Genomic DNA, 14,512 nt, shown 5'->3' with positions numbered 1-14,512 from the left:
ATTAAAACCATAAAATAATTGTTAAGAACTTACTAATAAAAAGTTGGGTTTCATACAAAAGATATTAATAGGATATGAATAAAAAAAATATTATATATATATATATATATATAACACAAGCATTAAAACCATAAAATAATTGTTAAGAACTTACTAATAAAAAGTTGGGTTTCACCCTTTGCCTTAACAAGGCTTTTACCAAGCCATAACACAAATAAAATTCTAAAAGCTGTAAAGAAATTTTAAGAAAACCTAAATTAAGTTCTATGGCAGCTCTCCTCCAAATTTTCCCCTAAAGTGCTTTTAAATAGGTTACGGAATCCTATTATAAGTTGAATTTCCGTTTTGAGAAAATCACAAGTTTTTAGGCTTCACTTAACCAACATTTTTGGCCCATTTAATGTCAGAATTTGGATTTTTGATAAATTACAAAGTTGTAGCCCTTTAAGTTACATTTCCAGCTCAACTTGAATTATCTTGATTGGATATCTGAGCCGAAAGTTATACCTAAAATACTAACTAGTGCGAAAGCTAGAATCCTAGTCCGAATTGGACTTGGATTTGGTGCAAATTTCTTTTGATTCTTTACTCTAATTGGACTTAAATTTCATTGGGTGGACCTACTTTGACTTTCATTATGACCCTTGTAAAAATAAAATCCATTAGCCTTCTTCTTTGTAAAAATTCACTTATTTAATTCCATTCTCCTACAAAAGACAAATTTACGCATTAAAATTCAATTAAGCACAAAATTAATTATTCAACATTATTCCAAAACCAAATATAAAATGCATGAATTAACTCAAAATAAGTATGCTAATGCTTTCTAATAATAATATAAATGCAAACTTAAGCTATTATCAAAGAGAAATACATACTAGAATGTCTATGGGAAGTGGTTGATTTGTTACACCTCAATCTTGGTGAGTTGGCGCAAAGGTGGAGCTAGAGGGGGAGCCAGGGGGCCATGCCCCCCCACTCGGTGACTTTTTAAAATTTTTATTAACAATACTCATATATTCCTAAGGGCATGTTTGGTAGACTGTAATAGATATTGTAATGTAATAGTCATTCCTAAGATTTTTAGCTATTATTTAGTTTGATTATGTTTTTATTAATAGTTATGGTTTAGCTATTCATCGTTATTCCTATGAATAAATAATCTTCAAAATGAAAAATAACTATTCCTCATTAAGAGCATTAGCATTGGGAGTGAGGAGGGTGTAAAAAACCCCCCAGTTGCTAACCAACCAACATCCCAAAAATCAAGTTTATTCAGGTATAGATTGCTATTTTTTTAAGCAACTGTGAATTGTTGGTTTTCTAATATACAATCTACTATAGCGAGTATGTTAAACCAAAATACTATATTTTATTATCTTCTTTCTCCTCCTCTCAAATCATCTACCTCTGCCTCTCTCACCTCTATCACTCTTCTCTCCATCTCATCCTCCCTCTCATGTCCACTTCTCTCACTCTTCTCCGTCTCCCTTTCTCATCTCTCCCCCTCTCACTCTCCTCTGCCTCCCTCTCTCATCTTTGCCTCCCTCTCACTTATCTTCGCCTTCCTCCCATCTCTAATTGTGGGTTTTTTTTGGGTTTGGATTATGGGTTTTGTGGGTTTCATGGTGGATTTTGTGTGTTTAGATTTGGGTTTTTGTTTGTATTTTCGGTGATGCTGGTGGTGGTGTGTGTGCATCGGTGGTGGGTTTGGTGGTGGCGGTTATAGTGTTTTTTGTGGTTGGTAGTTGTGGTTCTGATTTGGTTTTGTTTCGTTTTTTATTTGGGTTTATGGGTATGGATTTAGTAGTGGTGGCTGTTGATGCTGGTGGTGGCATTGTTGTTGTTGGATTTTAAGTAGTGGTAGTGGGCTATGAGGGTGGTGGCTGCTATGTTTTTTTTTTTTTTGGCCATGAGATTGATTTTTGGATGGATATTGATTGTGATGGCGGTGGAGGTTGATTTTGATTGTGGTGGAGGCGGCTAGTTTGGTTGTGGGTGTGGAGGTTGGTTATATTTGAGATCGTGGGTGAAGAGAAAAAGAGACTAGAAGGAAAGAAAGAGAAGAGTATTTTATATCATTTGATTGTGTAGCTTATATTATTTTATTGGGTTGTAGGTAAAAATAAGAATCGAGATGTTGGTTGTACTGTTGAATGGACTGGTAAAATAGATGAAGTAATGTTTGGGGATGTAAAATAGGTATTTTTTTACATCTTTGGATGTGAATGCTTTAAAAGGGTTGTAATAGCTATTCCTTAGTAGGTGCAATAATTTTTAAAATTAATATTTTTCAAAGTAAACAAACTTTCCATATCCATGTAACAATTATAAAAATAAAAAACCATAAAAAAATAACTTATCTCTCTCTCCATTTTTCAAAAATATTTAAAAACAATTATATGAATAAGATATTTCCTAAATATATATCTTAAGTCACAACTAAACTTACGAATAAATTTAGAAAGTAAAACATATTCTTGGTTCAGTTAATTCTCTTTGAAAAAAATTATATAGAAAAACATTTAACAAATTCCCAAATTAACAATATCCCAAAAAGGAAAAGCAAAATATCCAAAAAGGAAAAGAAAATAATAAAAAAATAAACAAATTCTTTGTCAATCAAGAATCCTCTTCCAAGTTCCAATTAGAAGTACTCCTCTAGTCCTCCTAATGAAAAAAATTAACAAGAAAAAAAAAAAAAAAAAGGCTGTATTGCTTTAACATAAATCTGTCGTTAAAAAAAAAAAAAAAAAAAAAAAAAAAACTGCTAGCTGCTTCTAGGCTCCATTCGGTGACTTGCATCAACTCTGTTCACAAATCAATCAACACTGGTCTCTCTCTCTAGATCTCTCTCTCTCTTTGTCCCTATTGTATTAATTTATTTTATATTTAGTTTGTTATGTGAATCTATATTGTTTGATTAATTGCATGTAGTTTATTATTTATATATATTTTTACATGGATATATAACTAGTGTATAAAATTTAATTTTAAATATCAAATTATGATTAATTTTAAGGCAAAATTATTCACAATTGATGCATAATTTAAGATAAAAAGAGCTCAAAGGTCAAGTATTTCCATCTAAAAAGGCTCAAAGATGAGAATTGAAGAAATAACATATTGCTTCCTTAGAACGTTGTTCTTGATTAAGATGATCGAATATCCAATTAATCAAGAATTATGTCATGAATTTTTTTTTTAAATTAGAAAAAATATAAAATTATAATAAAAAACCCTTAATAATTTTTTTATATTTAGTTTGGCCTCTAGAAAAAATTACTAGCTCCGCCGTTGATTATAATGTATTAAGAAATAATTTTTTGTTTTTGTTTTTGTTTCTATATTAGTTGATAGTTTGTTAAATAGTAAATACTAGATGAATGCTTATAGAAAATATTTTGGCTAAATATTGCTTAAATTCGAGCTTATTTGGAATATTTTTTGCATTTAGCATTACTTTTATAACAATTTCATTAGCTGTCACATTTCTAAAACAATTTGGGAAAATAACACCTCAAGTTTGTAAGACTTGAGTTTGGTGAAAAACTTGAGCATTTAAGACTCGAGTTTTAGTGTGTTGGCACATAGTTGGCGTGGAGAATGTTCCACATGGGACTTGAGCCTTTTAGGCTCGAGTTTTATAAAGAAAATATGGGTTTTACTAGGTTTGGGTTCTTTCTTCATCTTCATGTGGGTTCCTATTAAGATCTTCTATGGGTTTGGGTTCTTTCTTTTTCTTTATGTGGGTTCTTCTTTAGATCTTCTTCCTGCAAAAGGTTTTCATGTGGTGGTCATTGTTGGAGGGGGGAACAAATTTGGTGTTTGCAGAAAGTGAAATTGTGGATTTCACGGTGAAAAACTTGGTGGGTCTGGTTTGATTTGGGTCAATTTTATGGAATTGAATGGTGGGTTGGTTATGATTTTGGGTTTTGTGTGTAATCGTTGGTGGTTTTGGTGGATGATTCTTCTTCTTCTTCTTCTTGTAGTTTTTTTTTCTTTCGTTTCTAGTTCTTCTTCTTTTCCTTCTTCCGTTTCTATTTCTTCTTCTTCTCCTACGCTTTATGGAACTCAAGTCTTTAAGACTCGAGTTCCACGTGGATTACTTGTCCATGTCATGCACGTTAGCTTCACTAAACTCGAGCCTCATAAGCTTGAGATGGTATATTCCTAACTAGTTTTAAAGAGGTGCTTACTAACGAAGTAATTTCCTCAAATAATGCTATGTAGTAAATATCCCTGTTTATTTGTGATATATGTATAACAACATGAGAAGAGAGGTGAATAATGGAAATTTTGTTGCCGAAATTGTGAGAAAAAGTAGGAGAGAAGAGAGAAATGATGTGACTGGATGGAGGAGAGAGAAAAAGCAATTTCGATAATAGCATTGTCAAAATTGCTACTACCCAATTTTTGTGCATGTATTCGACTGCCTAACTAGTTGAAAAGAAGAGAGAAAATTTTGATTTGTGGCAATCCAATTGCCAAAATAGGAGGGAGAACAATTTGAATCGTAGCAATCCAATTGCCAAAAATAAGAGAGACAAAGGGCTCGTTTGTTGCTATTGTTTAAACAACAGTTTTCGGTGTTTAAATAATATTACACGTATTATTACACACTTTTTTACCTACACATATTTCAAAAAAATACAAACTACATTACTAAAAATCTTTTACTAAACGGGCCCAAAATATTTGTGGTGGCCCATATAAAATTGTAGTTACTCAACCATTTATCTTTTTTCACCTAAAAAGTGCTTTGCCCTGGACTTTTTAATTCTTAGGAGGTTATGTAATCGATGACACAATATGCACCACATGAATCATGGATGATGTCTTTTTTTTTTGGTCACATTAAGTGTTGGGTTAAAATGAATTGACCCCTTGCAATTAATTAATTAATTACCCAAGTTAATTGATTAGATCAAATTTCATGCAATAGCGTGGTAGCACAAAAAAAACACCAAATTATTTAAATGCAGCGGAAAATAAATTTGACACATGTGATTTGTTTACAAATAGGGAAAACCACCGAAGCAAAACCCCATCGGGTGATTTTAAGGTCACCACTTTCAAGAATTCACTATTATCAAATACAAGCGGTTACAAGTATAAGGAATCTTACCAAACCCTTTGGCCTATACTGAAATACTAACCTATAGTTGAACCCTTACCCTAGTACCCAGTTGGACTTGTATTGTAGCGGCAATCTTTCCCTTGATGCATGAATCCCAGTACGTGACTAACCAATGTGCATGGATCCTAGTACGTGACTAACTCCAGTAACTTGAAGAGGTTGTTAGCGGCAAAGTTTTTCAACAATGAAGATCAGGAAAGTCCTTAGTCACAAAACCCTTAGCGTAAAGATGTAGTAGCTTCTTAAGAGAATAATGAACTTGGTCACTTTCTGCATGCGGTACGGTCTTTAAAATAAGCCTTATATATGTCTAGGGTTATGAGAAAAGAAATCCTATACAAATATTTTAGATCTGGAAGTTTTGATTTCGTAAGTCTCGATAGAAATAGCTTGTGTCGAGCTTCGGTCGAGTTGACTATAAACCTTGATAGAAGTCTTTCTGTTGAGATTACTGTCGAGATTTAATGAATAACTTTGTTAGGACATATATGATTCACTTGTTAAGAACATATGTCATTCTTTTATGTAATTGGCTAATCCTTTGACAGAATGCACTTTACTTATATTTGGGTAGTTCTAGGTGTTTTTTATATTTCAAGAAACTGTGTTTCAAGATCAAGTGTTGAAGTCATCAAGTTTGTCCAAGAAACAAGTAGAAGAAGTGCAAATTCATTAAAACTCGACAGCTAGCATATGTCGAGGTTTAGAAAGCTGCTCAAGCCCGTGTGCTCGACACCTGCTCGACACCTCCTATCTGTCGAGGTTTATGAATTTCAGAATTTTGATATGATTTTCTTGGAATTTGTTAATGTGTCTTTGGGTTTTCTTTTCTCCTAACCCTACACATATAAAATGATTGTTTTAAGAGCCGTAAAAGAGTACACAAGTTTCACAAGCATTGAGTAAAGTTTGTTCAAGCAATTTGTGACTGGAGACAAAGTTTTGCCCTAGTTCATCATTCTTGAAGAAGTTGCTGTTTATGTGCACCTTTGGGTTTTGTGACCAAGCATCTTCTTGATCTTCATCGTGGATGAACTGAAGAACTTTGCAGCCAACAACTCTTTCTAGTTGGTGTTTGTTGATATGATTTTCTTGGAATTTGTTAATGTGTCTTTGGGTTTTCTTTTCTCCTAACCCTACACATATAAAATGATTGTTTTAAGAGCCGTAAAAGAGTACACAAGTTTCACAAGCATTGAGTAAAGTTTGTTCAAGCAATTTGTGACTGGAGACAAAGTTTTGCCCTAGTTCATCATTCTTGAAGAAGTTGCTGTTTATGTGCACCTTTGGGTTTTGTGACCAAGCATCTTCTTGATCTTCATCGTGGATGAACTGAAGAACTTTGCAGCCAACAACTCTTTCTAGTTGGTGTTTGAAGTTGTGTACTGAGATCTACGCAATTGGTTAGTCATGTACTTGGGAGCCATGCATCAAAAGGGAAAATTGTCACTACAGAACAAGTCCAATTGGGTATTGGGGTAAGATTTCAACTGTAGGTTGGTATAAGGTACTGGGATTCCTTTACTTGTAATTGCTTGTTGTGATAATAGTGGAATTTCGGGAGTGGTGACCAAAAAATCACCCGGTGAGGTTTTTGCCATTAGGTTTTCCCCATTCGTAAACAAATCACCGTGTTATTTATTTTCCGCTGCATAATTAGTTTATTGGTGATTTTTTTGTGATACCACGCGCTTTACATGTTAATTAACTTAATTAATTCACTTGGCTAAACTAATCGGTTAATTTATCACAAGGGGTTAATTCCTTTTTGGGCTATCAAACTTTTCTTCACTTGTTTCTTAGTTAGATCTTCATGGCTTAACACTTGACTTGAACAACATTTTTCTTGAAGTCTTAAACCTATCCTAGATCTACTCAGTTATAAGTAAAATTCATTTTGTCAAAGGATTAGCTAATTACATTAAATATGTCCCTAACATTAAGCTAGCTCATTCTAGAGTATAAGGCTGCGTTTGGCTCAATGTAAATTGAATTCCGAGTGTAAAATGAATGCAGGGGAAAATGAATTCCCATAAAAAAAAATGAAATCTGGGTGTTTGGTTCTGCAATGGAAAATAGTTTGGAAAACGATTTTCCGTGTTTGGTAACATTTTGAAAATGCTATTTTCCTACAAATGCTTCACATTTTCTAAGTCATTTTCTCAGCTTCCAAAAAAATTTCATAACAGAAAATTTCAAAATATACACTTAACACAACCAAAAATCAAAATAAAATTATTTATTCACTATATATACATGATATACTTGGTGAGAGGAGGAAGAAAGAGTGAGAGATTGAGGGAAAGAGAGAGATCGGTACCAACGGAGGACGGCGATGGCCAAATCGGGAAAGAGAGAGATCGGTACCAACAGAGGATGGCGGCAGCTAGATCAGGTAGGTGTGGGTTTACCGAAATGAGGATTGGGTTATGTGGGTAGATGGGTAGCTTGGATGTGGATCGGAGCTCATGGAGGAGGGTAGCTTGGATGATGGCAGGGGTGGATGATGGCGGTGGTGGATCGGAGACATGCAGCAGTGAAGCATGGCGGTGAGGTTGAGTGGGAAGAAAAGATGGAGAAATCTCACCATTGAGTGGAGGAAATGGACGGCTTGGGTGGTTGGAGCTGAGCTTTGTCACCTCGGTGCATGTGAGGTGGTGCCGGAGCAGTGCTATTGCTGAGATGGGTGAGTGGTCATAGCTAAGCTTTGGAGAGAGTGTGTGTTGAGAGTGAGGCATGTGAGGAGTGAGAGGAGAGTGTAAATGGTTTGAAGGTAAAATAACTGTGTAAACCATTTTACAGGTGAAGGGGGTCTTTTTCTAGTCAAATTGTAAATGAAATTCCATTTGACCATATTTACCAGTGGAGCCAAACAGACACATGGGTGTAAATGATCATTTTTCAGAAATCATTTACACCCAAAACAAACACAGCCTAAACTACATTGATTATCAGATACACACTACTTTCAACAATATTATTTTTTTAATTCACAACTTGTCCTTTGGGACAAGTTGTGAATGCTTGTTGACAATAAAGAAAGGGCTATAAAAAACATGATGAAGAAACGTTCATTCTTATCTCTTCTTCACTTTCTTCTACCTCTAGCTCTCTCTCTACAAAGAAAAAAAAAAATGGAAATTTCTCTGGGCAAAGTTGCCACCTTCGTTATTTTTGTTATAATGACAACATTGTCATGCATTCTGAATTAGGTATGGTTAAGACCAAAATATTTAGAGAGGTGCTTAAGAAAGCAAGATCTTGTGGGCAATTCCTATAGACTTTTCTTTGGGGACTCGAAGGATAGCTCTATGATGATAAAGCAAGATTGTTCTAAACCCATAGACCTTTCTGATGATATTTTGCTGCTTGTCCTCCTCTTTGATCATCACACAGTGAAGCATTATGGTATGTATGTCCACACTAAACTTAATTACCTAAAGTTTTTGTTGCTTCAAACACAAATTATATCTCACTCAATTCATAACAATAAAGTATGCATGGTTGTTTAAGTCCTGTACCTTCTATTTAAAAGCTTCCAACTATGAATTAGCTTATGCCCAAAATCACTGGCGGCTCTACATGTTACTCAGGGTGGTCACATGACCACCTTGAATTTTTTTTTTTTTTTTTTTTGGGTTAATACCTTAAAATTTTTGAATTTTAAATTAATATGGGCTGTTGACCACCCTAGAAAAAAATTTTGACTACCCTGAAAAAAACTTGAACACCCTAAATAAAAATTTGAGTCCATTAAAAATAAATTTTGATCTCTCCAAAATTTTGGTCCGTTGAAGGTTGAACCAAAGAATTTCAAAAAATGCATTTTTTACAACATTTTCACAAATAAATCTTAAGTAGTAAGTTGTTATTGGCTGTTATTAGTGGATAACAAAGTGATTTTTGTGGTAGGTTCAAATTAGAACTAATAAAAACTACTTATCTAGGATTTGTTGTAAAATTATTGTGAAAATGTTGCGAATGTAACACTTCTCAAAAATTGCCCAAACAAATACAATTTAGCCCAAAAGCCCAAATCAAATGTTTAATTGTAATTTTTAAATTGTGTTCTCAAAAGACACACATTTTCAAATGGCTAGACTATTAGTGTTTATTTTAGTCTTTAGCTGAATTTGTTGGATTTATGTGATATATTTTGTACATACGCATATGCTCTAAATTAAGTAATGCCTGAATACTTTATTGAATAAGATTAATATTACAGTTGAATGCCTAAATTGAATATATTGAATGAACTTATAGTTTAGCCTTTATTATTTTGCACCATCAATAAATTTCTTATAAAGAAATCACTTGTGTTGCAAGATTAATATTCTTAGCAAAATTGTATTGACTTTAATAATTTTCTTTCAGATCATAGGCTGTGAGAAAACATCTCATCTTTTCACCCTAATGATCAGGTTGAAATAAGAATAACATATTTACAAAGAGGTTTTTGTCAACTTCTTGGCCATGATTTCCCTAAAAAAGAAATTAATGGAGTATTGTGTTGATTTAATACTAATTAGTTTAAAGAATACAAAAATTGGTTGGAAAAGATCATAAAAAAAGATGATGTATTTTGTTTATATTGTTACTTATTAGGCAAGATGTTCGTAATTGGATGGGATATTAGCAGTTTAATGATTGTTTGGTTGTATACATTCAAAATGATGCAGTTGATAGAATTGATAATGAAACTATCATAAATCAATTTCAAAATATAAAAACTCGTAGAATAAAATTTTAAAGATTTATGTATTTGCGCTTTTTTGTGATATCGATATATTCAAATTTTATTTTATTAAATTTTGTTTAATTTAAGTTTTTTAATGACTACTCTGAGAAAAATTTCTGGAGCTGGCAAAATCTTAAATCCAAACCAGACAAACTAGACCGATTGATTAAACTATAAACTAGAATCTAAATTGGTAGCGGTGGGGCAAATTTTTTTTTGAGGTAAAGCTAGTGTTACTAGTTTTAATTTAAATACACTGTTGAAATCATTTTTTGCCCATTAATAATAATCAGTAACAAACTCTCATGATTTGTTGTGAAAATATTAAGGACATATTATTTATTTTTTTTAAATATCAAATTTTCTTCTAACCTTCGTGAACATATGCAGGCAAGAATTCTTTTACATGGTTTGCTCCAAGACCCTGTGTAAACATTATGAGCCCTGAACAAATCAAAGATGTTTTCACCAAGATAGGTGACTTATGGGAGTAGTAAACTACGAGGGTGAAAATGGGCTAAACACAGAAAGATTATCAACCCTGCTTTCCATTTAGAGAAGTTGAAGGTTATATATTACATTTCTTATCTTTTTAAATCCGTGTGGAATCAATAGTTGTGTCCAAATTAGATTATTGTTATCACTTTAATAAAAAATGTTGTACCTTAGTCTAGAAGCATGATTAACTTTAAAGTGAAATTGTACAAATCACCAAGTTCAACACAAAAACACTTCTGTACTGAACTTTATAGCAATGTTTCAAATGTTTGTCTGGCACATGTTAGTGAACAAAAAACTTATAGGTATAGACGTATAGTACAATAATCACGATAGGGAATTGTTTGTGTTTTGGTTATGAATAATGCTACAAACACAAATTATTTTACAAACTAATGATGTTGTGAGTAATTATTAGTAAGTGAAAAGATGATGTTAGTAATGGACTCAGATGAGAACCAATAAGAATTTGTCATATCAATAATTGTAAAAATGTTGTAAAATAGTTTGTGGTTGTAGCAGTGCTTGTAACTTAAAAGTGACAATATTTTTTGAGATTGGTAGTTAATGGGAGAAGTAGGGTTCAAACTACATACACTAGTCACCACAAAGAATATAATTATTGCAAGATACTACCTTTCATTAATTAATTCAAAGTCATAATAGAAAATACTACCTTTGATCTATTGGATAAAATATAGTTGACCAAAAATATTGTGTGCAAATAAAATTCTAGGTACATTCAAACATCAGTAAATACTAATGTTAGTGTAGCAAATAATATTATATGTACATTTTCTTCTCAAAAAAAAAAAAAAAAAAAAAAAAAAAAAAAAAAAAACAACAACAACAACAACAACAAAAGGTTATATGTCCATTCAAACTTTCAAATATGACTAATAACTATTAAATTTAAACTTAGATTCTTGTTTGCTCAAATGGGAAAAGTTTGACTCCTATCTACACCCAAATATATATTTTTAATAGTATCTTGGTTTAATAGTAAAGAATAATTATCATAGGTGGATGCTATAAATTTTAAAATTCTATCTCTAAAAAAAAAAAAAAAATTAAAAACATCTATAGCAATCAAATTAAAAAAATAAAAGAAAAGAGAAGAAAAGAAATAGTTATAAAAGAGAAGAATAGAATTAGTTATAAAGAATTTAACTACTTTGAATTCTTTATATAAATGAAAGGGTAATTGTTTGTCGGCAATTTGGCATATATAACAAACCACATGTATATTAAAAAGGTAGTTGAGATTCTATCAAAAACAATATAGAGTAATAATATAGACATAACATTTTTTTACTATTATTGAAGTGGTAAATTATTAGTGATTTTTCTCTTTAAAAAAATGGTTATTGATTTTCATATGGGCTATATATCATTAATAACTTGTCATTTCCAACAGCTATGAAAACATTTGTGAAGAAAGTTATGTATGGAGATTTGTTGAACAAAATAATGCAAATTATCTTGTATCTATTTCTCATTATTTAAACTATTCACATTGCGATTGCTATAGCTTATGTTACTAGCATTTTATCAAAGTTGCATTGATATGATTAGCCAATGGTAGATGCTGATCTCTGAAAATGGATCTTGCGAGTTAGACATATGGCCTTACTTGAAAACTTGTCAAGCAATGTGATTTCAAGAACAACATTTGGAAGTAGCTATAAAGAAGGAAGAAGAATATTTGAACTCCAAAAAGAGCAAGCACAACTCGTTGTAAAAGTAGGACAATCTGTATACTTTCCAGGACTAAAACAAAAAAGTCAAATTTTATTTTTACCCCAAAATTTGGTTTCTTACCCCCGAAAAAAAAAAAAAAAGTCAAATTTGATTTTTATTGAGATAGGATTAACCAATTACAATTTAGTTTATATGTTATTTAGGTTGAAATTCTATAATATCTATTAAAAATATATATGTGCTAATTTTTTTTGGGATAGGAATGTGCTATTTTTTTAATACAACAAGCTTTCAATGAATTTCAACTTATACTTCACCCACCTTCCAAATTAAAATTCTCATGCATCTGAAGTTTGATCATGGTTTTAAAAATTGGTATGGTCAAAAATTTGATTTTGGCCCCAGTTCCCAGTTTAACTGGGGTTTTGACCAATTTTGGCCCTAGTTCCTAGTTCCTGGTTGAACTAGTCCGTCCTGTTCAGTTTTTAAAATTGAGCATCCAATGAAGAACAAAATTCCAAATTTTATTGTTTATTTAGAAACAAAATTGGTTATGACCTACTTTCCTGAACATCAATCTCATCAAACACAAAAATTAATGGAGATCATCACAATATAATTAATACAATTTTTGTTTCTGTGTCTTCAATCTTCACAATTTACTAATAGCTAATATTTATGCATGCAAGTTTTTACCAACTAAGATGCATAGGAGGATGAAGGAAATTGAAAAAGAAGTACAAGACTTACTAATGGGAATCATTAACAAAAGGGAGAATGTAGGCAAAGGCAGAATGATTACTTTAGGCATACTTATGGAATCGAATTCTAGAGAGATTAAGGAATTTGGTAACAAGAAGAGTGCTAGAATGAGTACTAAGGATGTAATTGAGGAATGTAAGCTTTTTTACTTTGCTGGGCAAGAGACAACCTTGGTTTTACTTGTTTGGACAATGGTTTTGTTGAGTAAGTATCCAAATTGGCAAGCTCGTATAAGAGAAGTGGTTTTACAAATCTTTGGTAAGAACAAACCTCACTTTAATGGGTTAACTCACCTTAAATTTGTAAGTATTCCCTAAAGATTTTTATTTTTCTTTATTTTCCTATAAAATTTATATGTAATGCCCTTCCAAGTTGAAATATTCACATCCATGAAGATTCATGTCAATATTAGTTAATTGATCGAGTAAAAGCCATTTCTATTGAGCTCATGATAGTTAGCATATTCAACTTTTGTTAGAGTTGGTAGTATAGACTATAGACCACTAATTTGAGTGCAAACCTCAAATTTGATTAGGTTTGTAGATTGAGTAATAAATCTTGTTTCAAATTTTATCTATCATAAATGAACTTCAAAATCCCTCATATACTCTTCAAGAGGAAAATTTAATGAACTTATTTTATTTTATTTTACTAAATTCTTTAAGAAATGCACTTTGGTAATAGTTGGTTATCCATGGCATAGGTAACAATGATATTGAATGAGGCTTTGAGGTTGTACCCACCAGCAGCTTCGTTACATCGAATAGATGACAAGGAAACCAAGCTAGGAAATTTGATAATACCAGCTGGAGTGGAGATTGTTCTACCAATAATCCTAGTCCACCATGATTATGAACTGTGGGGTGAGAGTGCAAATCGGTTTAACCCAGAGAGATTTTCAGAAGGCATTTCAAAGGCAACAAAGGGCCCAGTATCATTCTTCCCATTTAGTGGGGATCCTAGGGTATATGTTGGTCAAAACTTTGCTCTAATAGAGACCAAGATGGCTTTGTCACTCATTTTGCAGAACTTCTCATTTGGGACCTCCTCATCCTATGCTCATGCTCCTTGCTCAATCATAACTGTTCAATCTCAATTTGGCACTCACATTATATTACATAAGATATAGTACCAAAAAGTAGTTCCAGTTAAACAAGATTTATCACCATTGTGCCTTATGGCTTCTTTGGGGGGTTGTATTTACTATTTAGTGATTAAAAACTCATTTTCTAAAGAATAAGAAACAAGATATTATGATTTCCACTCTATTATGTTTGTGTTTGTACATCCATTATTGCATTAATTGAAGGAATCAATGTTGACTAATGTAAAAAAAGAAAAGAAAAAGAAAAATACATCATTATTATTGGTAATTTTTCATTTTTAAAGTAAAATGTTAATATTTTAAATCCTACCCAAATTAAAAACCATTCTACTGATTCTAAGATCCCGATTTTAAACAACCTGTTGACACCCCATTTTGCAACTTGCATTTAATCTCACATGGAGAGTAAAAGGGTAATTTTGCCTTGGAAATGGGTATCTTAATTGTGGCTATTAGATCCTTAATTTTATTTTATCAAAATGATCTTGATGTTGTAACGATCAAATCGACTGGTCATAAGCCTTAATCGAACTATCAGATTGAAAGTTATTATCAAATCAAGTTTTAA

General features: G+C 32.0%; 1 pseudogene; it reads left to right on the top strand.

Moving 5' to 3' along the window:
- Positions 1-8,274: 8,274 nt before the first annotated feature.
- On the top strand, positions 8,275-14,024 carry LOC112017135 (cytochrome P450 CYP72A219-like; annotated as a pseudogene).
- The last annotated feature ends 488 nt before the right edge of the window (positions 14,025-14,512 follow it).

The sequence above is a fragment of the Quercus suber genome, unplaced genomic scaffold (genome assembly GCF_002906115.3).
Source record: "Quercus suber isolate HL8 unplaced genomic scaffold, Cork oak 2.0 scaffold_64, whole genome shotgun sequence".
Classification (NCBI taxonomy): Eukaryota; Viridiplantae; Streptophyta; class Magnoliopsida; order Fagales; family Fagaceae; genus Quercus; species Quercus suber.
This window is presented reverse-complemented; position numbering and strand designations above follow the sequence as displayed.